At 46.2% G+C, this 22,848-nt stretch overlaps 1 protein-coding gene across 2 annotated transcripts in view; it reads right to left on the minus strand.

Annotated features, from left to right (window-relative positions):
* Positions 1-22,848, minus strand: part of DHX36 (DEAH-box helicase 36) — a 1,119,030-nt gene that overhangs the window by 781,699 nt on the left and 314,483 nt on the right. The gene's annotated exons all lie outside the window — the stretch shown is intronic.

Here is a 22,848-nt window from a genome sequence, read left to right on the forward strand (position 1 = left end):
AAGGACAGATAGAGTAACTAGCTCTAATTAAGTTAATAAATAATCAATGGCGTTAGCCGAAACAGAACTACGCGTTATAGCCTCCGACGATGGCGGGAAAAAACAATCTGAGACATCGACGCGTGAAGGACCATGGGTACAGTGGACGTCACACTAGGGATAGTATTACTGGCACGCCCTGTCGACGTCCCTTTTCGAGTTTGGAAAACACCAACTGTAATACTCTGCAGCTTGCACTAGATGTCGGCATATGCATGGGATGTGATCTAAGCAAATGTCACAAGACTCAGAAATATATATTTTTTGTCCATACACTTACTGACTAAATTGAATTACTGGGCTAGACTCATTGAAGACCTAGACAACTCACACTATTCCTGAGCCTAAGCCTTGAATTCTCTTCCACTCTACCTTGATTGGGTTTCAGCTATTTTCTCAGTGTCTTACCTGTTGACAATATATAGGCTGGCCTCCTAAAATAATTACCCCAGGGGTTGATTTAAAAAAATCCATCTCATCACACCCCCACATTGGAGCAATTAATATTTCTAAATGGCTGTGGCGTAGCGTGTGGACTACTCTGCATTACAGGGGTGTTAGGGGGAAGCGTACACAAAACTTGGTGTTGTGGGTCAGCAGTAGGAATTCGGTCTTGGATGGATTGAGCTTTAGGCAAGCACTGGACATAAATGACTGGATCAGTGTGAGGCAGGCCTTGAACGTGTGGATGTCTTTGATGGGGGATATCTGGTGGTAGATCTGCGTGTCATCTGTGTATTGGTGGATGTTGTGGGGAGCGAGGAGGGTTCTGAGCGGTGCCATGTAGAAATTGAAGCAGACATGCGACAGGATGAATTCCTGCGGGACTCCACAGCAGAGTTCTAAATTAAGGGGAGCTGAAAGCCATTTAGCTTGTTGCCTAGTAGAGCCTGGTTAGCCTGACACAAACAGCTTAGGAGCTACCTTTGACTCCTCAGGCCAACTGAGGCCAAACAAACACCCCTAAGAGAATTGAACTCTTAATTTGGAACAACCTATACATACTCTTTACGACACATCTTTATCACATTTGTAGCACAATGCGCCATAAATAAGGGACACAATTAGGTGTGTTCATGTTTTGTAGAACTTAGATTTGCAGAACACCATTTGATAGCATCTCGTTCCTCAGTGGTAGCTCCTGGTCACTGGTAATGCCCGATACCCAATAGCAGCTTTTAGCTTGTTCTAAACCAATCTTAATTTCAAGCCCTGCACAGGTGATTTATAGATTGGTGATCTGGTTGAAACCATTTGTATAAACATTTGGCAATTAGCAAGGTATGATTTGAACGAGCCGAGGCCAATCTTGCTGATCCCCATGCAACAATGTAGATTGTCAGCGAGTGTCAGGTGGTGTAATGAGTCAAATGCTACCGAGAGGTCAAGGAGAACCAGCAAGCCAGGATGGCCATCATCAACGATTTCAAGGGTATTATCGATCACCTTGATGGTAGCTGTTTCTGTGCTGCTTCTGAAGTCAGATTGGTAGGACTGAAGGTTGTTATTGGCTTCAAATGTGTTTGGGCAGTTGTGTGGCTACTGCTTTCTCAAGGATATTACCATGAAAGGTAAGCTGGGTGATGGGTGGTTGGGGGTGTAGTTGGCGAGGTAGTCAGGTTCAACTGTTGGTTTCTTGAGAAGTAGGAGGATTGGTCAGATCCTGAAGGTCGAGGGGAAGGTGACTTGAGTTAGGGAGCTCTTGATCCTCAGTCGGAAGGATTTTGTGTACAAGGCCGGAGGATATGTGGCCTTGAGCGATGCCATGTTGGCAGTGAGGTCTACCATGGTTAGTTTCTTGAAAGTTGTCAGATAGTTGTGGTTTTGTGAGATGGGATGTGTAGTGCGCTGTCAGTTGTGGCGTTGGTGTCTAGGTGTTGGCAGATCACGTTGATCTTGTTGACAAAGAAAAAGTTGATGGTTGTGGATTTTTCGATTGAGAGCGGTAAGGGTGGGTTGGGTCGAGGGTTTACGCAGTGCTGGGCAGCTTTGAAGAAAGCCCTGATTTTATTGTTGACCTTGGCAATGGTGTTTTGGTAGTAGGTGGTCTTGGCAGTGGTGAGCATTTGTCTGCGTGTAGCACAGTTCCTTGAGCAGGGTGAGGTTAAATGCACTGCAGGATTTTTGCCAATTCTTTTCTTGCTTTCTGACGTTTCATTTGTTGCAGTTCTTGAGTAAACCATGGTGCAGAAATTAAAGTTATTCATAGTAGTGACTAAAGTACTCATAGGCCATAGTCCCCTTTCCTCCGTTCTTGTGGGCGTTGTAAGGAAGGCATGGCAACAGTAAGACAGACACCTGTGACCACAGTTGGACACCTAACAGGCTTTCGAATGAGCACCCACGTGGCGCCGGACCACTGTCTATGGTATCTTTTCTTGAGCTCCCAAAGTTCAGTAACTCCATTGGTTTCCAATTATATTTGTGTTGCATAAGTCTCACACAATGTTCTCTTTAGATATCTTCATACAATGTTGTTGCTTTCAACCTTGGTTCAAAGCACAGGCTGGTTTCGTATCAGTCACTCCGACTCACCGGCTGTGCTGTCTTTACTGACGCTGCTATCTTGTAGGCACCAAGGACGGTACCACAGCGGCAATCGCTCCTCCTCGCCTTGGTTATCGACGCAGGAGAGTCCCAGGTATCTGCGACACACCACGCAGGTTTGATCAGCTTTATTTCCTGGTCTTAGTTTTCTTACTTTAGCAAGGTTCACAAAAGTAACCGTCTGTAAAAGTCAAGGGCACTTACCTCCTTGCAACTCTCTCTGGTCTTGCCGTCTTTCTCCTTGTATTAAACGGCCATTTTGGAACTGCCGTGTCCTTGTGTGTTGTGCATCGCTCAGAGTGTGCTTTCGTGCTTGGCCTTTTATCCGTGTGGGGAAGTGCGATGGAAGTCAGGTGTGTGTAATGATAAGTAATTGCCTGACCATCGTAATGGGACATGTCAGGTATGCGGCTCTGGTGTTAGTCTGTTGTTGCTCATGGTGAGCTGTTCGTGAGAATTTGTTTGCGTTGGGAAAAGAGGGGTGGAGGGGTTTGAGTTCCTAGGTATCCTACTGGTAGGATGGGGAAAAGGTGTAACGGAGAAGGGGATACCGCGTCCCACCATCCGGTGGCCCACTTCCACTCCCCAAAGACCCTTCATCCAGGTAACCCTCCTGCACTGGTTCACCCCCAGGAACTGGATCCAAAAGCGATGAACGTGTCCTGGCTACCTGGATAACAGATCCCCAGGGACTAGTGGGTGAGACACCTTCAGGTTTCTCACATACCCTTCCCCTATTCTATGTAGCCGCGTCTGTTTCACAGGGGAACCGAGAGAGGAAATTCACGTTCCCTTGGTCTTTACCTTGTCAGTGCTCCATAGTGAAACAGTACGGTTGCAGGTCTAAGAACCACCACATGACTCAAGGGTTAGAGTGTTTTCATTGGCTAATCCAAACTAGTGGAGAATGGTCTATGACGAGTGTGACCCTTCGTCCTAGGAGGTAGTATCTAAGGTGGATAATGGCCCACTTGATGGCAATGGCCCCTAATTCCAGCACAGAGTAATTCTTTTCACGTGGGAAAAGATTGCGACCCGTAAACAAGATGGGATGTTCCAATCTGTCACAAATTTTTAATAAGACTGCTCTTAGCCCTGTAAGGGAGGTGTCTGTAGAACACATTCTTAAGAAATCACAACCCTTAGGAGTGGGTTCTGGCACAGGGTTTGTTTTATGTTGCGACACATCATCCTCATCAGTCCAATGAATTTTCTGGGGTTCAGGGTTCTTTAGTTTATCGGTCAACCTAGCTGTCCTGTCCGAGAAGTTTGGGATAAACCTACGGTAATAACTGATTAACCTTAGAAATGCTCCAAGATCTCTTTTGGTTTTAGGTGTAAGGGTATCTAGAACAGCTTTCACTTTCTTGCGTTGAGGTTGCACACTACGATTCCCTACAAAAAAAGCTGAGGTATTTCACGGTTGATTGGGCCAGTCTGCATTTGGATGGATTGGCAGTTAGGCCAGCTTCTCTATAATAGTAAAGAGATGAAAAAGGTGGTCTTCCCAAGTTTTACTATAAAGGACAATATTGTCAATATAAGCTCCACAGAAATCAGAGTAGTGCTGTAATATTTTGTCCATAAACCGTTGTAAAGCGGCTGGAGCCCTGCATAAGCCAAAAGGGAGTACATTGAACTGAAACAGTCCTAGGGGCGTTGAGAAAGCTCCCTTTTCCTTTTCAGGTCCATACACTGTGGCCTACCAGTATTACCCTTTTGTCTAGGGTTCATAGAAAAGTGGAGTTTCTGCGTTTATCAATTAGGTCATAGATGCGTGGCATGGGATAAGCACTGAAGTCAGAAATGGCATTAACTTGGCAGAAATCTATGCAAAACCTCCAGGAATGGTCAGGTTTGGTGACCAATAAGATAGGGGAGGACCATGGGCTTGAAGAGGGTTTGATAATGTTCGCTCTTAATATTTTATTCACTTCCTCAACCACTGTTTATGGCTTCTGGGATTCTGTGGTTTCAGATGACCCACTTTTCCCTTGGGTGTAATAATGTAGTGATAGGTGCCTTTCACTCTTCCTGGTCTCTATGAGAATACATCGGGAACAATATAATTAAATCTTATAAATCTTCTGGTTGATGAATTGATCGCTCTTGAGGAATTCATTCAAAGTTGTCTCTCTCTTCTGGCACCAAAAAGGATAGTACCGTGGCATTGGTGGCAGATGGCTTTTCCTTCCACTCTTAAGAGATTTACATGATATAGTTGGACCTTCTGTCCTTCTGTTTCCTGACAGGTTGTGCTACCTTATAATTAGTCGAACAAAGACGCATTGAAGAAGTGAGAGGTTGGGCCTGGCTTCCTAATGCCTTAGCTGAAAACCACAGAGCCTAGCAACGAACAACTCAGCCACGCTATGGGAACGACAGCATGAATAAGGCTAACACAACCGTTTCCAAGCATCTGATTCTGGGATCATGGAACACTAGAGGTTTCTCGCATCTGTTGAACACCTCAGATGTTAACCTAGGCATATTCGATCTTCTTTGTCTTCAAGAAACATGGATAACAACTAAGCCATCGTTCGACGGCTGAGACATACCATTTTCACCAGCTCTGCAAGGGCCAGTTGGTAGACCACGGGCAGGGCTCATTACAGCCATCCACACAGGCCGAGATCTTCACCTAGAAAAAATCTTAAATGATCCTCACATAATGGCAACTTTAATTGGATAGAACCCGATCCAATCTACCAAGATCCCCAGCAAAAGGAATATTTACTTGGTGATCAACACTTATTGGAATCCCAAAGAACTACCATCCGAGCTCTTCATCTCCAACATAGAAACAATTTTTGAAGATGCCGATAAAGACTACAAAATCGATTACACCATTATATGTGGTGACCTGAACGCCACAATGAGGAAAAGAAGTGAAGTCAACTCAGCCACGAAATCAACACCCTCTATGAGAAATCCAGGGCAAAACGACTTGGGCTCTACAGTTAGAGGAAGGAAATGGGCGGCATCCATTGATGCATGTGACATGCATAATTTGCATAGTTTGAGAAAATCTAATGAACCCGAGATTCCTACATGGGAACTAGCTGGCCGCCAGGCCACTCTGGACCACATATGTCTTAAGAGAATTACTGGTAACGATTTCCACCTTCGAGGTCATTCGCACACTAAATAGTGACCATAACCTTTTGATGGCGAAATGGAAAATTTAATCCCCCACAAACCAGCCCAAACAACCACAAATGTGGGCTTATTTTGAAGTTAAGGGGGGGGGGGACTCGTTTGCGGCTCAAACCATCAGCAATTATCGATATCACCCCCAGATATCGCCAGACACAAGCATTGAATGAGAAAAGCGGCGAGAGGGCGGCAACCGATTACTGCCCTTTGTTAATACCCTATCAAGTAGCACCATCGGATCACAAAGTGTCCAAGTAGTTTCATCACAAAAACAACCAAACACTGAAGGTTAAAAAATTGGAAATGCGGAGAGCAATAAGGAAAGCTAAAAGGTTCCCCTCAACATCTAACATCGAAGAATTCACCATAGCCATAAAGAACTATAAAAACTGGCTAAAGGGATACAAAATCTCATTGCACCAAGAAGATGCAGAGTCGATGTTAAGGACTCTCAGCAGTAAGCAACCCAAAGCTTTCTGGGCGCTAATATCAGCAGGAGGTAGGCCATCACAGGACGCCCAATCAAGTAGTGTGAACGAAAATGACTGGATATCTCACTTCTCGAACTTGTTTGGGTCACTACCATCTGTCACGCTGGAGCCCAACCGAGGCACAGTCAAGTGGGCCATTGAATTAGAGAAAGCAACCATCGAGGAAAAAATCATTAAACTCAAAGACTCCCATGCACCTGGTCCGGACGGGCTGTCTGGACCTGAAGGCAAACATTGGCGCTTGGTCTTCTCTAATAGTGGAGATATTCAGGACCTGCGCATCCAAAAACATGATACCGCTATCATGGAAAACAGCAAATGTAGTTCCGATTTACAAACAAGGGGACAAAGGTGATCCTAACTACCGCCCCATTGCCCTGTTAGACTGTATCGGAAAGTTCTTTGGTGTCTTCCTTTTGGATAAATTCAAGCCTTGGGTCATATCGTCAAGAGGACAAGATACATTACAAAACGGGCTTTACGAAGAACTTCAGAAAACAGCTAACATAATCCTCAGCATTCTAAAGGCCAAAGTTTTGGAAGGCTCTCCTCGTTTCCTTTTGGCCTTTATTGACCTCTCAAAAGTCTTTGATAAAGTTGACAGGGGAAAACTCTGGGACGAACTCGCCAAATGGAACAGCCCGGAATCTCTGTTTGCCCCGATTAAAGAACTTTATACAGATACCTCAATGAGAGTTTGCCTTAGTGGCGCAGGCCACCTCTTGAAGATCATTTACACCTATCGAGGTGTCAAGCAAGGCTGCCCGCTGGCACCTGCGCTTTACAACGCCTACACAGGGGATTTCCAATACACAGAAAAAAACATCAAGGCCTTGACCCCATCACTAGGCACCGAAAAAATTGGTAGGCTGTTGTATGCCGACGACATCATCTTAATTGATCAAACCATGATAGGACTGCAAAGAAAATTTGACAACCTACATGAGTACTTGAAACTTAACGACTTAGAGATTAACACAAATAAAACCAAAGCGATGTGCTTTGAAAAAACAAAAGTGAAATGAAAAAGGCAAATGGGTCCTAGCTAAATAACATCTAGAAAAAGTCAAAACTTTCAGTTAGTTGGGAGTTACCATCAGCAGCAATGCACAATAAGCGCCGATGCAAGAAACCTTAAGATTCAAAACCAAAAGCCTGACAAACCAGACAATACTGTTGGACAAAAAGTTTGGTCGCTTTACCCTAAAAGCAGCATTGACCTTTGACAAATCTAAAGTGGTTCCAGCATTAGTCTATGGAGCCGAGGCCGTGCCGGCTATCCTTCCAACCATTTGGAACACACTAGGTGGTTTATTTTGGAGTAAGCTGTTGGGTCTCCCTCCTTCCACTCCGGTTTCACCCATCCAAAGAGAACTAAGTTTAACATCACTCAAAGTTACTGTGGACCTCAATGGATTAATGCTGTACCAAAAATACAATCGTCCAAGCAAAAAGTTCATGTGCTCATTCACGAAGAAATGAACAAAAAAAACAAAAAATGTTAGCAAAATGGGCCAACAAATGTACTGAAAACCAACAAAATTCTGGGCATCAGAAGCCAAACAAAGGAAAACACATGCAGATTCTGCGCTCAGTCCAACGCAGTCTAACTAGCCTTTAGTAGAAAAACCCATTTAGGACATCTTAGTCCATTTTTGCAGTTTGGACGAAGACTACTGGTGGTCCTACCTAATGAACGGGGCAAATAGAAAGCCAGTGATCGCCGTTAGAAACTTTTTGCAGAGCCTTGAACTCGATAAACTACCAATCAATAGAACCCGACACGAACAGTCCCTCCCTAAAGAAACAACAAAACTGAGCCAATCAATGGAAACAGTAACAGCAGAAACAGACATTTAATTTATTTTATTTATTTAAAATAAAGAAGGAAATAGGTAGGTGACAAACATGTACAAACTGGTAAAATACAGTTAAACCAAGAATAAAAAATTAAATAATTACAGGTTCCTGTTCATTCCAGTATTTCATATGGCCCATGCCACTTAGAGACAAGCTTGTTTTCCGAGGGAGGCAAGAGGACCAGTACTTTTTGTCCTACGGAAAACTATCTTAAGCTCATCTTTTTGTCATAGGTAGATTTTTGCTGGATTTTGGCCTTTTCCATACGAGTATAGACTAGATTTCAAAACAAGTCTCATATGCTCTCACAATCTGGTAACCGTTTGCGAAAGGGTAATGGGTGCCTGTTCTCGTTCTTCCAAGCTCTCCCGGAGCATGTCCAGAACATCGTAGGTTCTGTACCATAGAGTAGCTCAAAAGGACAAAATCCAGTAGATGCCTGAGGGGTTTTTCCTATTGCAAATAGGGCACAGGGGATCATATGGTCCCAGTTCTTCCCATCGTTATCTACCAACTTTCTTAGGATCATTTTAAACATTTTATTGAATCTCTACCAAACCATCTGTTTCGGGATGCTACACTGAAGTTCATAAGGTGGTAATATGGAGTAGCTCCTGGACTTCCCCCATGAGCTTGCTCATAAAATTTGAACCTTGATCCGTCAGGATTTCCTTAGGAAAGCCAACCCCGGAAAAATATGGTAGGAGGTGCTTTAGAATTTGCTGGGTGGTGGTGTTCCGCATAGGTAATGCCTCGGGGTATCTGGTTGCGTAGTCGACAATCATTAGGACATATTTGTTGCCCAGTCTAGATGTTTCCAAAGGTCCAATGATGTGCATTCCAATTCTTGAAAAAGGGACTTCTATGTTTGGCAAAGGATTCAGAGGGGCAGGCAATGGGATGCGAGTACTGGTTTTCTGACATATTTCACACGTCTGAATACAAATTTTCATTTCAGCATGGATACCTGGCTAGTAAAACTTCCCACTGATGTGTGCCTGGGTGTTAGATTGTCCCAAGTGTCCCCACATGGGAATGTGCAATCTCTAGCACAATCTTTCAGTGGGTTTTGGGGGTTACTGAGTTTTACTTAAGCCTTCTGGGGATGTTACTTTTCAATATAGGAATCCTTGCTTTAGGAAGAAAGGACTTCCCTTATCTAAACCCTCTCCTTCGGGAATTGATTGTAAAAAAACCTCAGCGAGGCCTGGGTCATTTCGCTGAGCAAAGGCCAGGTCGGGATAGATGGTAGGCTCTTATCCCTTTTTCTCTTCAGTGTTAGATGGTTCATCAGCTTCCCCAAAGCCTAAGGTACCTCTCTCAGTTTCTTCTTGTTCACTTTCTCTAAAATGAGGAAATGGAGCTTTTTCCAAGAATCCCTTGGACAATTTTGTCCTCACGATGGATCTCACCATGGTTCTGTAAGAGAACCTTCATGTTTCCCCGGAAGTAGGGATCGATGACGATTACTATAACATCTATACCGAACTTCCAAGCCAGGGCAGATTTTGGGGCCAATCTTATATAACACCCAGGAGGGGGTATAAAAACTAAGTCTGTGGGAATCATTCCTCTTTTCCCAGGAGGGATGGTAGCCTCTCTACTGCTACAGATATCGATGCCTATTGATTCTTTTGTGGCAACAGAGGGGTTGGAGGCTCTAGGACTACGCTTCTGGAATTGTAGGCTTCCCCAATTTTTTAAAATTGAGTCACTTCCCACGCCCGCCACCACATGTAAGGAAGGCATGTTATCAACAGTAAGAGTCACAAGTGACCACAGTTGGATACATAACAGACTTTCGAATGAGCACCCACGTGGCGCAGGACCATCTACGGTATATTTTCTTGGCCTCGCAAAGTTCAGTCACTCCTTGGTTTCCAATTATATTGACATCGCTCGTCACATAAGTCTCACACACTGTTCTCTTTAGGTATCTTCATACAATGTTGCCGCTTGCAACCTTGGTTCGAAACACATACATACTGGAGAAATACAGGTACACATCCTTGCATACTGGAGAAATACAGGTAAACATCCTTGAGGTCCAGGGAACACATCCAGTCCCCTGCACACAGAGACTTGTCTATGTGCGCAGGAGTAATCATCTTGAAGCGTTCTAGCGCTAAAGACAAATTCAGAAATGACAGGTCCAGGACAACCCTCAGAACACCTGGTTGTTCTTGGGTACCACACAAATCCTGGAATAGTACCCAGAGCCCCTGTCTGAAAGAAGACCCGACACTATCGCCAGCATCTCAACGCGAAAGGACCTCCTGTAAAGGACCCGGTCTGACGAAGAGGAGGGAAAGGAAGAGGAAGACTGAAGCCTGTGAAGACTACGGATAGGATCCATGGGTTAAGACACTTCCAGGTGTCCTGGAAAAGAGCCAAACGTACTCCCACAGACGAGCTGTGTTCCCCAACCATGACGTCACTGCCTCTTGGCAGAGGAGGGGGAGCGGAAAAAGACACAAAGTAATCTGCTGCTTCCTCCTTTTGTCGCTGGCCGACCAATCAGGCCTCTGTGTACCACAGTCCCGAAACCCCTTGAAACTGGAGAGAGAGGCGGCTTTGACCTCGGTCCTGCCGTGAGACTGAGGGAAGGATTTCTGTCCTGGCTTTGTCAGGATGGCCAAGGACTAGGCGGTTTCAGTGGAGGTATCCGGGATCTGCTCCTGCACTTCAGGTGAAAATTTAGTCGCGTGCATCCACGCCATCCTTCTCATCGTGACACCAAGGCACAGCCCTCTGCTGGCTGTATCGATGCGGGAGAACCCAAACTCCATGAGGTCCTGGGCATTGGCCCAGGGATGGGCCGCGAAGGAGGCTTGCTTGTCCGAAGGGGGGTTGGGCAGAAATTCCCTGAGCTCCCGCCACAGCTTCTGGTTAGCGGCAGCCAAGAGGGCACCTGCATTGGTTTGCCGCAGATGCAGTCTTAAGATGGAGTAACAGCATTTTCCCAAGGACTCAATGACTTTGTCCAACTGGAAGTGGCTCCCGTGGATAAAGACGACGAAGACTATGGTTTAGAATACCAGGCTGCGGCCACCACAGAGGAATGGGCCTGCGGGTGGGAGGCAATGAGGATTGGCTCCCGGTCCATCAGCCTAAACCTGTTGTCCAACTTCTTGTTCATCTGGGCATTGGGCCTGGGCTTCTCCAAGACCCTTTCACACCACCTGCAGCACATCCTTCTGGTGGGGCATGCATGACCAGATCGTGGTGAGTTTCCCCCCAAGACCTCTGCTAGCACACCTGACTCCTGGGGGGCTTCCTCAGGAAGAGGGACCCCCCCCCCAGAACTCTGCCAGGCCCTGGAGGCAGTCATAAAAAGCCTTAAAGGATGGTGAGGATTCATCATCCTGATTGCCATCGTCATCATCGCCCCCCCCCCAGATCCCCTCCTTTTCACAGGTAAAGGGGAATCCAGGCCCTGGGACAGAGCTGCCGGGAGGGCCCCCCTCCCCCCAGGTCTGGAGCCGCAGACAAGTTCAGACAATAGCTGTTGAGGGGTAGGCGCTGGTGGTACAGAAGGAGATTGAGGAGTCAGTACGACTAGTAGGGCCTGAACCGGTGAAGGGACCGGCACCATCAGCCCAGGAGGAACAGGAGTACCACCCAGAGGAGGGGGCCACAGCGGCATCACCTGGGGGATGACCTCCCTCACAATGTCCTTCAGCAGCCCCTTCATCTCAGGAGAACACATTAGGAGAAGGAAGCGTTCGAAGAAGCGGTCCTCAATAGCCGCCGGGTTGCTAGGGGCCCTGCCCTCCGAGGCACTGTGCCTCCGCTCTTGGTCAAAGCGCTGAGGCGCCTGGTACATGTAGTTGTATGGCTATGATAGGTAGATGTACCCCTGAGACCACCAAAACCCTAGACCATAGGATCCACTGCCGCTTCCAGAGGGCAGGGGGCTGGAATCATCCTACAAAGCCCACTCGATGGGCAAAAGCATTGGCAGGCCCTGAGCCAGATCCAAGATGGCCACCTGCCTTACAGGCTCTGCCACGTGCCACGCTATTTTGAAGCCTTGCGCCACGCCCTGGGTGGGAGGGCGCAGAGGCCAAGAGAGGCCTCAGATGTGAGATGATACAGCTTGGGTCTTGCACCGAAACAGAGGCATCGACCTCAGAGATCCCTCTGGAGAGATCCCTCTGTTAGGCACTCAGCCTTAAGCGGGACGTCCTGCAGTCTTAACGCCCTGATTCACAGACTCGGAGCGAGCACCGGTATGCTGGGAACCCTCTGCACCTGTGCCGGTAGCCTTGCTAAATCTAGCCGAGGACAGACACTTTGAGGTGGCACTCGACGATCCCTTACCCCCTGGGGTAGAGGAAGAGGGCGGGCCTGAACGTCCTTCCGAGGACAGCCTGTTAAGGCCCCTGAGCCCCCCAGCTTGGGAGCCGGTAGCCTCAGAGGCCTCAGGCCTGACAGGACCTGAATCCGAGGAAACCCAATCCGAAGGAACCCCAGGGAAGGAGTCGCTGCGCTGTGGAGCCGTGCTGAACAGAGGGCCTACCTTGTCTTGACGAGAGGTCTTGGAGACAAAGTCCTTGGAGTGGGTCAGTGTTCCGCTCACCTGGTCTCTGCGGGGACGTTGGGGCATGGTTGCACATCTTTGGCGCCAGGACTGAGTCCAGTTGGGCCCTCCATGTGTTATTGTCCTCAAGGGACAATAAAAGGTTGTATTACCCCTTGCTCTTGTGCCCTGAAGGTGTGGGATCTGGGATTCCGGGACAATGGCCATGACAGCACTCCCTCTCGTGGGTGTTCTTTCTCCTGGTCCTGGCTTGGTAGGATTGTTGCGATGAATTGTCTGATCAGTCGTGGAGCGTGGACAAATTCACTGTGTTCCCATGTACGGTCTTGTGGTCCATAACCCTTCCAGTCTATAAGGTAGTACAATTTAGATCACACTATTTTGGAATCCAGAATAGTTTTGACCTCGTATTCTGGTTCTCCTATGATGTCAGGCTCAGGGGGTGCTTCAATTCGAGTACCTGGTTTCAGGAGTGAAACATGGAATTCTGGATGCATTTGCATATTAGATGGCAATTCCAATTTCATGGCAGCTGGGTTTATCACTGCTTTGATGGAATAGGGCCCCAACTACCTGGGGCGGAAGGCTTGTGGTCCTTTCAAGGGAATGTTTTTGGATGCTAACCAAACCTCGTCACCGACCTGATAATGTGGGGCCGCCCTTGGATGTCGGTCTGCAAACTTTTTCTGCTTTTCTTTAGCTCTGGTTAGGTGTTCAGCTGCTTCTTAAAGAATCAGAGCGATGGCCTTATGTAAGGTTGTTACTGCTGGCATTTCCAATTCGTCAAGGGAATCAAAAGTGGACGTTAGAGGATGTCGACTATGCACTGTGTAGAATGGGGTCTGTCCGGTGCTAGTGCGGATTGAATTGTTGTAGGCGAATTTGGTCAGCCAAAGTATGTCTTTCCAGGATTCCTCAGTTTGTTGCAACATACACCTCAGATATTGCTCCAAAGTCTGGTTGGTCCGTTCGGTTTGGCCATCGGTTTGAGGATGGAAACTAGTGGATAACCGGAAATCAATTTTGGCTATTTTGCAGCACCTCCTCCAGAGTGCTGAGACGAACTGAGTTCCACAATCTGATATTAGTACTGATGGGAATCCGTGCAATTTGAAAATATGTTCCAAAAATACAGTGGTGAGGGTGGAAGCAGCAGGGAGTACTTTTAAAGGGAAAAAATTGGCCATTTTGGAGAATAAATCTACAATAACTAAGATGGTGTTATATCCATTGCAGGGGGGAAGATCTGTGATAAAGTCCATTGACAATGTATGCCACAGTGCTGGTGGTATCGTCAATGGACGCAATAACCTAGCTGGATTCCACTTCTGAGATGTGTTGTGCGCAGACACCACAGGTCGCAATAAATTGGGCAATGTCTTTTCTCCAAGTTGGCCACAAGTAGCCTTTTTGAATTTTAGCTTGAGTCTTGGCAAACCCCGGATGTCCTTCCACTAGTGAATCGTGATAGTTAGCTATTATTTGGTCTTGCAGCTTCTTGTCCTGAATGTAATCTCCCTTGGAAATACGGCAGATCATTTTCAATGGTGTACTGGTCCCCTCTGGATAGCCACTCCGGTCGTGTCGCTTGGTTCATCTGAGATTGGAGATCGGTTTTCAAGTTGTCCAAGCAGGCGGTTGTGGCAATTCGGTTCTGGATTCATTATTCATGAATCATGGTCACAGGCTCAGACGTGGTAAAAGCTTCTTGATCCTCACTCAAGCGTGACAGAACGTCTGCTTTCCCATTGCGTACTCTGGGTCTGTAGGTGATGATAAAATCGTATTCCGCAAAGAAGAGAGCACAACGAAGTTGACGAGAAGACTGTGCCTTGGCGGTCTTCAAGTATTGCGGTGATCTGTGATGACAGCGACTGTATGTCTTGCTCCCAGAAGATAGTGTCTCCATGTTTTGAAGGCTCCCTTAATCGCTAGTAGTTCTTTGTCCGTGATCGCATAGTTCAACTACGGTGCAGAAAACTTACGGGACCAGAACGCTATGGGATGTAATTGTCCAGTGTCGAGGTCTCTGTGATAATACATGGCTACATTGGAGGCATCTGTCTCGACCACGTATGGCAGATCTGGTCGAGGGTGTTGGAAAACTGGTGCTGTGGTGAAAGCAAGGTCCAGCCCCTGGAAGGCTTTCTCTGCTTCTGGAGACTCAAGGAATTTCTTGTTTTTTCTCAGCAGTGAGTTAATTTGATGAACTATCTGCGAAAACCTAGGAATAAACAGACAGTAAAAGTTGGTGAATCCGAGCACACTTTGTACTCCTTTTGTGGATGTCGGAGATGGCCTAGCATCCACCTTACTTGTGTCCATGTGCACACCTCCTGGTGGGAGCATAAAACCCAAGAGTTCAACTTCTGTTACGTGGAAGAAACACTTTTCTAACTTGGCAACCAGCCGATGCTGTCGAAGTTTCTCCAATACTTCTCTTACATGGCCGACATGATCCCCCTTGGAAGCTAAATAAATGAGAATTGTCATCTATGTAGACAAGTGCGCAAACGTCCAATAATTCTCGAAGCACATAGTTCATTAAAGAAATGGAACGCCCCCGGACATAACCCAAAAGGCATAACCTGGTATTCGAAAAGACCATACTTGGTACGGAATGCCGTCTTCCACTCATCCCATTGTTTAACTCTTACGAGGTGATACGCTCCTCGAAGATCCAGTTTTGTGTAAATGTGGGCATTCTTTACCTGATCCAGGAGCTCCGGAAGAAGTGGCAGTGGGTATCTGTTTTTTACCGTGATCTGGTTAAGCGCTCTATAGTCAATACAAGTTCTCAAATCGCTATCTTTTTTAGGTACGAAAAAGAGAGCCGAAGAGGCAGGGGACTTAGACGGGCGGATAAAGACATTAGCTATATACTGATCCAGGTAAGTTTTTAGATGCTGGTTTTCCTGCTCCGTTAGGGCATACATTCGACTGCAGGGTATTTGTCAAATTGATCTGGTGCCTGGAGCCCAATCGTAAAGCCTGTGTGGAGGCAGAGTGTTTGCTTGCTCCTTCTGAAAAACATCCTGATAATTCAGATATTCAGGTGGTAAGGAATCAGTGAGTCCCAGAATAGTTGTTGTCTTGGGGTTTAGGTTGCTCATATCTTTATTGTATCAAGCGTTAGCACACTCTTGAGGAAAGGTCAGACTCGTTTTCTCCAGTCGATCCTAGGGTTGTGGGTATCCAGCTCAGGCATTCCTAATATCTGGAACTGAGGAGCACCGATGAGATCGAAGGAGATGTCTTCTTGATGACCATCCTGGCACATAAGCATGACTTTTTCGGTATGCTGCGTCACTGGTCCGGATGATAACTTCGAACCATCCACTGCTGTGACGTTTTACGATTTCAGCTTCTGTTGGAGAGGAAGGCCCATCTGTGCAGCCAGATCTTGATCAATGTAATTTCCCACAGCTGCACTATCAATATATGCTTTCAAGGCATGTATCTTTGACGGTTGCTTGTGGTTGACCAAAAGTACCGGGATGACTAGATGTGAGGTCTGAACGGATTCCTTCTTTTTGCTCGACAAGTGGACCCCTACGCTTGTTGGGCGTTGGAGTTTTCCGACTCTTGTTCTTTTTCCTCGTCACCATTGTCCGTTGCTCCGACTAATTTCCTGGGTGGTTTCACTGGGCATTCTCGGAGGAAATGTCCGGCTTTCCCGCAGCATAAGCAGAGTTTATGTTGCCTCCTTTTCTCTCTTTCAGCCTTGATGGTAAGACTTCGTAATCCACCGATCTGCATTGGTTAAGTTTGTTCATGGGTTTTGGTTTGATTGTCCCGGGGTCACATATAGACCGACCTCCCTTCCGCTCTTGTGCAATTCATTTTTCGATTCTGCAATCTGTGATCGAACTACATAGTCAAGTTGATGTATTCCGCATATGCTTCGGGAGGGGTGGGGGATTGACCACTTGGGCTAGAACATCCTTAAATTCCCCACGTAACCCTCGATAAAAGAGCGTAGTCCTTTTTTCTTCTGGCCAGTTTGTCTGCGTTACAAGACGATTGAAAGTGGCGATGTAGGTCAATAGGTCTTGGTTTCCCTGTCTGAGTGACAGTAATTCATTGTCCAAAGCTTGTCCTTGATTATGCCTTGCGAACAATTTCTCCATTTCCCGCTGAAATTCCCCAAAGTCTCGAAGTAGCGGATCATCCTGGTTTACTAGTGGTATCGACTAGTCCAATGCGCTACCTCCTAAATATGAGTACAAATGCGACTCTGGCTCGATCATTAGGAAAAGCCCCAGGCCGGCACAAAAAATGGAGGCGACATTGGTTCATGAATATAGCGTACTTGTTAGGGTCGTCAGTAAAGCGTTTGGGCGGGGCCAATGGCACTGACCCAGGGAGAACCACTTGAACGGGTGACGATGGCTGCGGCATGGGAGGATGGGCAAGTCCTGGTAGTGGGACCTGACCCGCGTGGGACTGAAGCATTTGTCTTGCTAAGTCGTCAGTTCATTCCCGAGTTACAATAAGATCCCTCCTTAAAGCATTGGTTTCCTGTCTGCAGGCATTAACTTCAGCCCTTAATACCCCCAGTAGTTGGGCCAACTGGTCTGTTTCCAAGGTTTCCATAACGCCCATGCAGAGATTTGTAGAGGCTTTGTGTTCTGTTATGATCACCTGGTCTCTGCAGGGACGTTGGGGCACGGTTGCAGCCCTCCCTGGAAGTGGATTTCTCTCGTCAGGCTTCTTCCCCTGCTCGTGGACTGTGGACTGTGCTGGTTGTTGGCACTGCCCCTGCGAGGATATGAGAGATTGTGAGAAGGCTGCTATATGGCTGCTGTCTCGCTCGAACCCTTCTTCCCAGAATGTGGTGACCATTTGCCGACCCATATAGCCTCACCTGTTGATTGATGATGGCAAGCTCTCCGTCCTGCTTCTCACTGCAGGGGCGCGTTTTATGGACCGAGTTCCTTCACTGGCCCATGTGCGCGGCAGCCCAGACAGGCTGTGGCTGAACCACTCCTAAAGGTAAGTGTCTTATGGCTTTTAAAATATTGTAGTGTTGATTCTTGATTATTGTCCATATCCTTTTAATAATGTCTTTTCACCGCTTTCTCCCAATAGGTGATATGCGGCCCAGCGGTAGATGCGGTGCATGAAGCAAGGCCAAATGGGAAGAGAATGGAGTCCAAGATGTTCCGACAGATGTTGTGTTGATTTAAGGTCAAGCGCGAGGATTTGTCGAAACGCGACCTTAAATGTAATGTCTTAGCAGTTTCTTACCTTGTCTTTGTCTTTTTCTCTTGCAGGCACCGTCTGTCACGACGTCGGGCTGGAGCGCCGCTATCCGGAGGTCTGGAGATGGAAGATGAATGCCAGAGTCAACGATGATGTGTGCCGAAGGAAGCAGATTGCAAGGTAAGTGCTGCAGCTGGTAGCTGGAAACAAGGTAAGATGCGCTCTGGCGAGTAGCTGAAAACAGGTAAAATGCGCTCAGGCTGGTAGCTGGAAACAGGTAAGATGTGCTTAGGCGGCGGTGAGCGTTATGCTGCAATAGTGGAATAATGCGAAGCGCGTGCATGAAGGCTGAGCAGGCTTATATAGCCTAGCTCTGGCCACGCCCATTAGCTGACTCATGGGCCCCACCCTGCCACTCCTAAACGATGCTTGCAAGTGCAGTCTGACTTGCCCCAGCAGCCACGGCCGACCAAATGCACATGGGGGCCTCTGCAGGGAAAAAGCAAGTACTTCAAGAAGTAAAAATGTGCTAGTGCACATTTATTTATGAGCCTGGCGCCAGGACCGAGTCCAGTTCGGCCCTCCATGTGTTATTGTCCTCAAGGGACAATAAAAGTTGTATTACCCCTTGCTCTCGTGCCCTGAAGGTGCGGGGTCTGGGATTCCGGGCCGAAGGCCATGACAGTCAGAGAAGAAGTGTAGAAGATCTCCCTCCACCGTGACAAACGATTCTTCAATGCCCTGTGACAGAGAGCTGCAGGCCGAACATGAGTCCCAGCGGTGGTCGGGCCCCAAACACTTAAGACAGAGTGCATGGGGGTCCGGGCCAGGAATGAGCGGCTGCATGAGGCACATCTCGTGAATCCTGCTGCGGCCGACATACGCTAGGGGAGGCAAGGCACCAAAGGGAAGCAAACTAAGAATTGAAAAAACAAACGGGGAGCAAGCGGAAGGCTAAAAAAGTCTCTGTGCTGGCTGCCAGGTCCAACACTGTCCGTGCAGAAAAAGAGACTGAGGTGAGGCGCTGGAAGGCGGGACGTTCCGACGCCTCTAACTGTGCCCCTGCAAGCTATTCTTAAAGGGGAATCTCATTTGTTCACTGCCAAAGGTTCTGGTACCGTTCCCATGTTGGGGGACGCCCACAAGGATGGAAGAAAGGGGACGGAACGTAGGTGTATAAGTCACATATGTTACAAAGTGCTTATCTGTTAGGTAGTAGTATAATTGTATTACGGAAACAGAATAACTATACAGTGGCCAGGTTCACTTGTAACAGTGTTGGTATTTCTTTATGATTCCTGAGAATGGATAAGTGTAAAGGTTTACCAATAGGGTTTGCTTACCTCGAATTACATACCGTCATTCTAAAAGTCTAATGTGGTTTTACTCCCTGTGAATAGCATACTGGCATTCTAAATGTGTATCACTAGGTTTTACACATCTTGAACAGCAGACCCTATTCTAAATAAGGTTTATACATTGGTTTCCATACTGTAAGTATAGTGTTGGTTTTGATAATTGTGTTAATGGATGAAAATAGTGTTTACCTTTCTAAAAAATTCTCTTTGCCTGTGTATATATAAAATGGACCATTATTTTTTTAGCATACATCAGTTTTTCTATGGACCATATGTATGCTACAAGTTCTTTGTACCCATCTACAGCCCTCTATCCCTCCTAGGAGAAGCCTGGCTGCTCGGTCATTGCTACCATAATATCAGATGGTACAGGTATATACTAAGAGTTGGAGTTACTGTATTGCCGAAGGGATCGTTTTGTAAAGCTGAAAAACTGTCCTAACAGTGTGTGCGTATATACACACACAAGCAAGCACATGCACGCAAACTCACTCTATTAACAATGTGCAAACTTACACCAATGGTTTGCCAGTCCTGTGAGTGACATTGGAAGATTATATGGATGTGGCACATCGTAAGACTTCCAAATCATGTCAATGTGAGAAACAGGGGCCCTTCAGAGCTAATCTTTCATGTCCATTGGAAACAGCACTACTTAGACCGTCCCATTAACTCCCTCTCTGTATCCAGCAACTCCATACAGACCATAAACACTGCGGTGAGAGGTACGATACATTTGTGGCTTTGCCTTTAGAGACTTAAATATAGATTTGTCATTTTACCCAAAATGTATTTCCTGTAGCACTGAATAAGGCTGCCCAAGTGTGCAATATCTCACATTCCACTGACCTGTGCCAGCAAGTGTTTTTTTTTTTATAAACAATGCGCATGAAAGTCTAGATCAACTAGGAGGTAAGCATGCTGGGTATCAATACAATGTCACACAAGAAAATCCAAGGTAAACAATTAGTCAGTTATTTATAAACATATTTCATCAAAAGTGTAGCCTAAATCTATATTGCCCTCCAACCTTAGAACTAAACCCTGTTGAGTTTTCTATCCCTAGTCAGCCCTGGGGATCCGCTTATCTAGGGTTAGGGTAAAGAAAAGAGAAGCTTGCCCTAATCAATGTACTAAACACCAACCATAACTTTCATACCAAGTAAAGTTTTAAAACTGTGTGTAATTAGCTTTGCAAATGAAATACTTCAACTTTAATAATGTTTTTCTTTGCTCTGCGTCTACACACTTCTAAAATGATACGGAGCTTCAGGTAAATTGCTCTGGTCTATTTTCTAAAAGTGATCATTATTTGCTTGTGATCATATCAATGCACAAAATGCCTCCCTCTGTTGAGGAGCTAGTGTGCATTGTTAACAAAACACTTACTACCCTGTTGGGCAGCAAGCATGTGCAAAGGAACGGAAAAGATATTTTCTTCCGAAGTTTGAGTGACCCAGACTTGTCGACTGGGGCTTGTGTGTTCTGTGGTGTGTGCCCTTGGAGCGATTCTGACGCCGGGTGTAGTCCCCACAACATGGCTGCAGCCTGTCCTATGAGGTTGGGGGTGCTACTCCGGTGCCCTCGCCATCCGAAAGTGCAACGTCGCTGCCATTGCTGAAGGTTCCTATCTCCATGGCCTCGAGTTGCCTGGCGTAGTGGTCCCAGCACTTAGTGGAACAGTCCTTCAACGTCTTCGGCTTGAAGAGCCTGCCAGCTTGACAAGACGTCTCGACGTGGTCTCTCGGGAGACACAAATTGCAAACTAGATGTTGGTCTACCCAGGGGAACTTACGGTTGCACTAAGAGCAACATTTAAACGGAGTGTTCTCCATAATACTGGGTAAAGGGGATGGCCGCTGGGCGAACAAAGTGTAGGAAGGGGAGAATATGCATTCTAAAAATGGCCTAACAATGGCCTAACAATGGCCTCCCCCCTCTCTCCCTACTGTCTGGGCTGAAGCCAGGGGCGGCCTTCCAAGGTCGTACGGTCCGTCGCGATGTCTCTGATGGCAGTATTCTTTCTGCTTCTTCGGCATGGTGTTACGAAGTCGAAGAAAGGATAGAAAGAAAAACTATCGTAATTAACAAATTCAATGGCTTATCACCGAAAGGAACTCCGCTATACGCGTCCGTCTAGCATGGCGGAAAAAAAACTATCTGAGCGACCTCGACACGTGAGGGATCATGGGTACAGAGGACGCCACACTAGGGATAGTATTACTGGCATGCCCTGTTGACATCCCTTTTCGAGTTTCGAAAACAACTGTAATACTCTGCAGCTTCCACTAGATGTCGGACTATGCACAGCATGTTATCTAAGCAGATTCCACAAGCCTCAGGTGTGTGTATATATATATATATATATATATATATATATATATATATATATATATACACACACACATAAGCAACATTCCATATGAGCCAAGTCACACATGTCACAATTCCACCTAGTATCCATCGCTGGATGTACACCTCCATTTCTTTATTTGACTTCATGCACTTTAATCTCGATTCATCTCCCTTGCACTTTATTGTATGCCTTAGAGAGCCAGTCTTTTTTCTCGTGAACCATATATATATATATTGAACTGTGCATTTGCACTTTTATGCCATGAGGACTGCGCTTCCCATGATGCCTTGTGTTTTTTATGAACATTCGTGCATGTTGTGTTTTTTTATATTGTTAATAAAAATTGAATACATGTTAAATGTTGTTGTTTCCCTGACCTAGCCTACCTTCTCATCAATCATAGGAAGTCGATTATATAAAATGTATTAAGAATAATTGTATGGTTCCGTGTGACTTAACACCCCCTTGTACTTCACCTCCATTCCAGAGCCACTTCAGCAAGGCATTGAGAGTATGCAAATTAGCTCAAATGCAAGCAGTTTGCTCCCGAAAATTACCTGTGTCTCGCAGTGCTACTATATATATTGCTAAATTAACCTGAGACAGACGTTTCTCAAGACTGCACATAACTACATATGTATGGTACCTTGTGGTAATAAAATACAGGTGCCATGAAAACAAGGTTGAACTGCTACAAGCCTTTCTGGAACACACTTCTTGGGTAAGAATACCAACTGAGACGTGGGATAGCCACATGGGCTATAAGATATATAGAGGACAGGGTTCCTCTGAAATTGCGGACATAGGGACTGGTCAGCTCTCCCCAAAGAAATCAGTTGCTCTGGTGCGTATTTGAAAGAGAGCCTCAATCACCCAAACAAAAGTCAGTTACACCAAAAAAGCCAGCAAATGTATAAGGGGTCTCTAAAATGGGTCGGAAAAGCAGCCAAACACATTCAACGTGTGTTTACCACACCCAACCTAACACAATCAATAAAAAGTATTAAAAAGTGTACTTCAGTTGACTCCTCTGTTCGGTTGATCCTACCTCAGATTTCCTACCCGAGGCGACAGACACCTCATGAAAGTAATAGAATGAGGGGGGGAGGGAGAGAGAGGTGGAACAATGAAGGTAACTTAAGAAGTCCTGACATTTGCTTACATGGACGCTAATTACATCCTGATGGAGGGCAGTTAAATGTTCTTCCTCTGCAAATATATTAAGCTTAGAAAAAATGTAAGACGTACATTTCATTTCTTTGGAATTTTTTTAAAAAACCGACCATCAGTTAC

The sequence above is a fragment of the Ambystoma mexicanum genome, chromosome 10 (genome assembly GCF_040938575.1).
Source record: "Ambystoma mexicanum isolate Mex_15411 chromosome 10, UKY_AmexF1_1, whole genome shotgun sequence".
NCBI lineage: Eukaryota > Metazoa > Chordata > Amphibia > Caudata > Ambystomatidae > Ambystoma > Ambystoma mexicanum.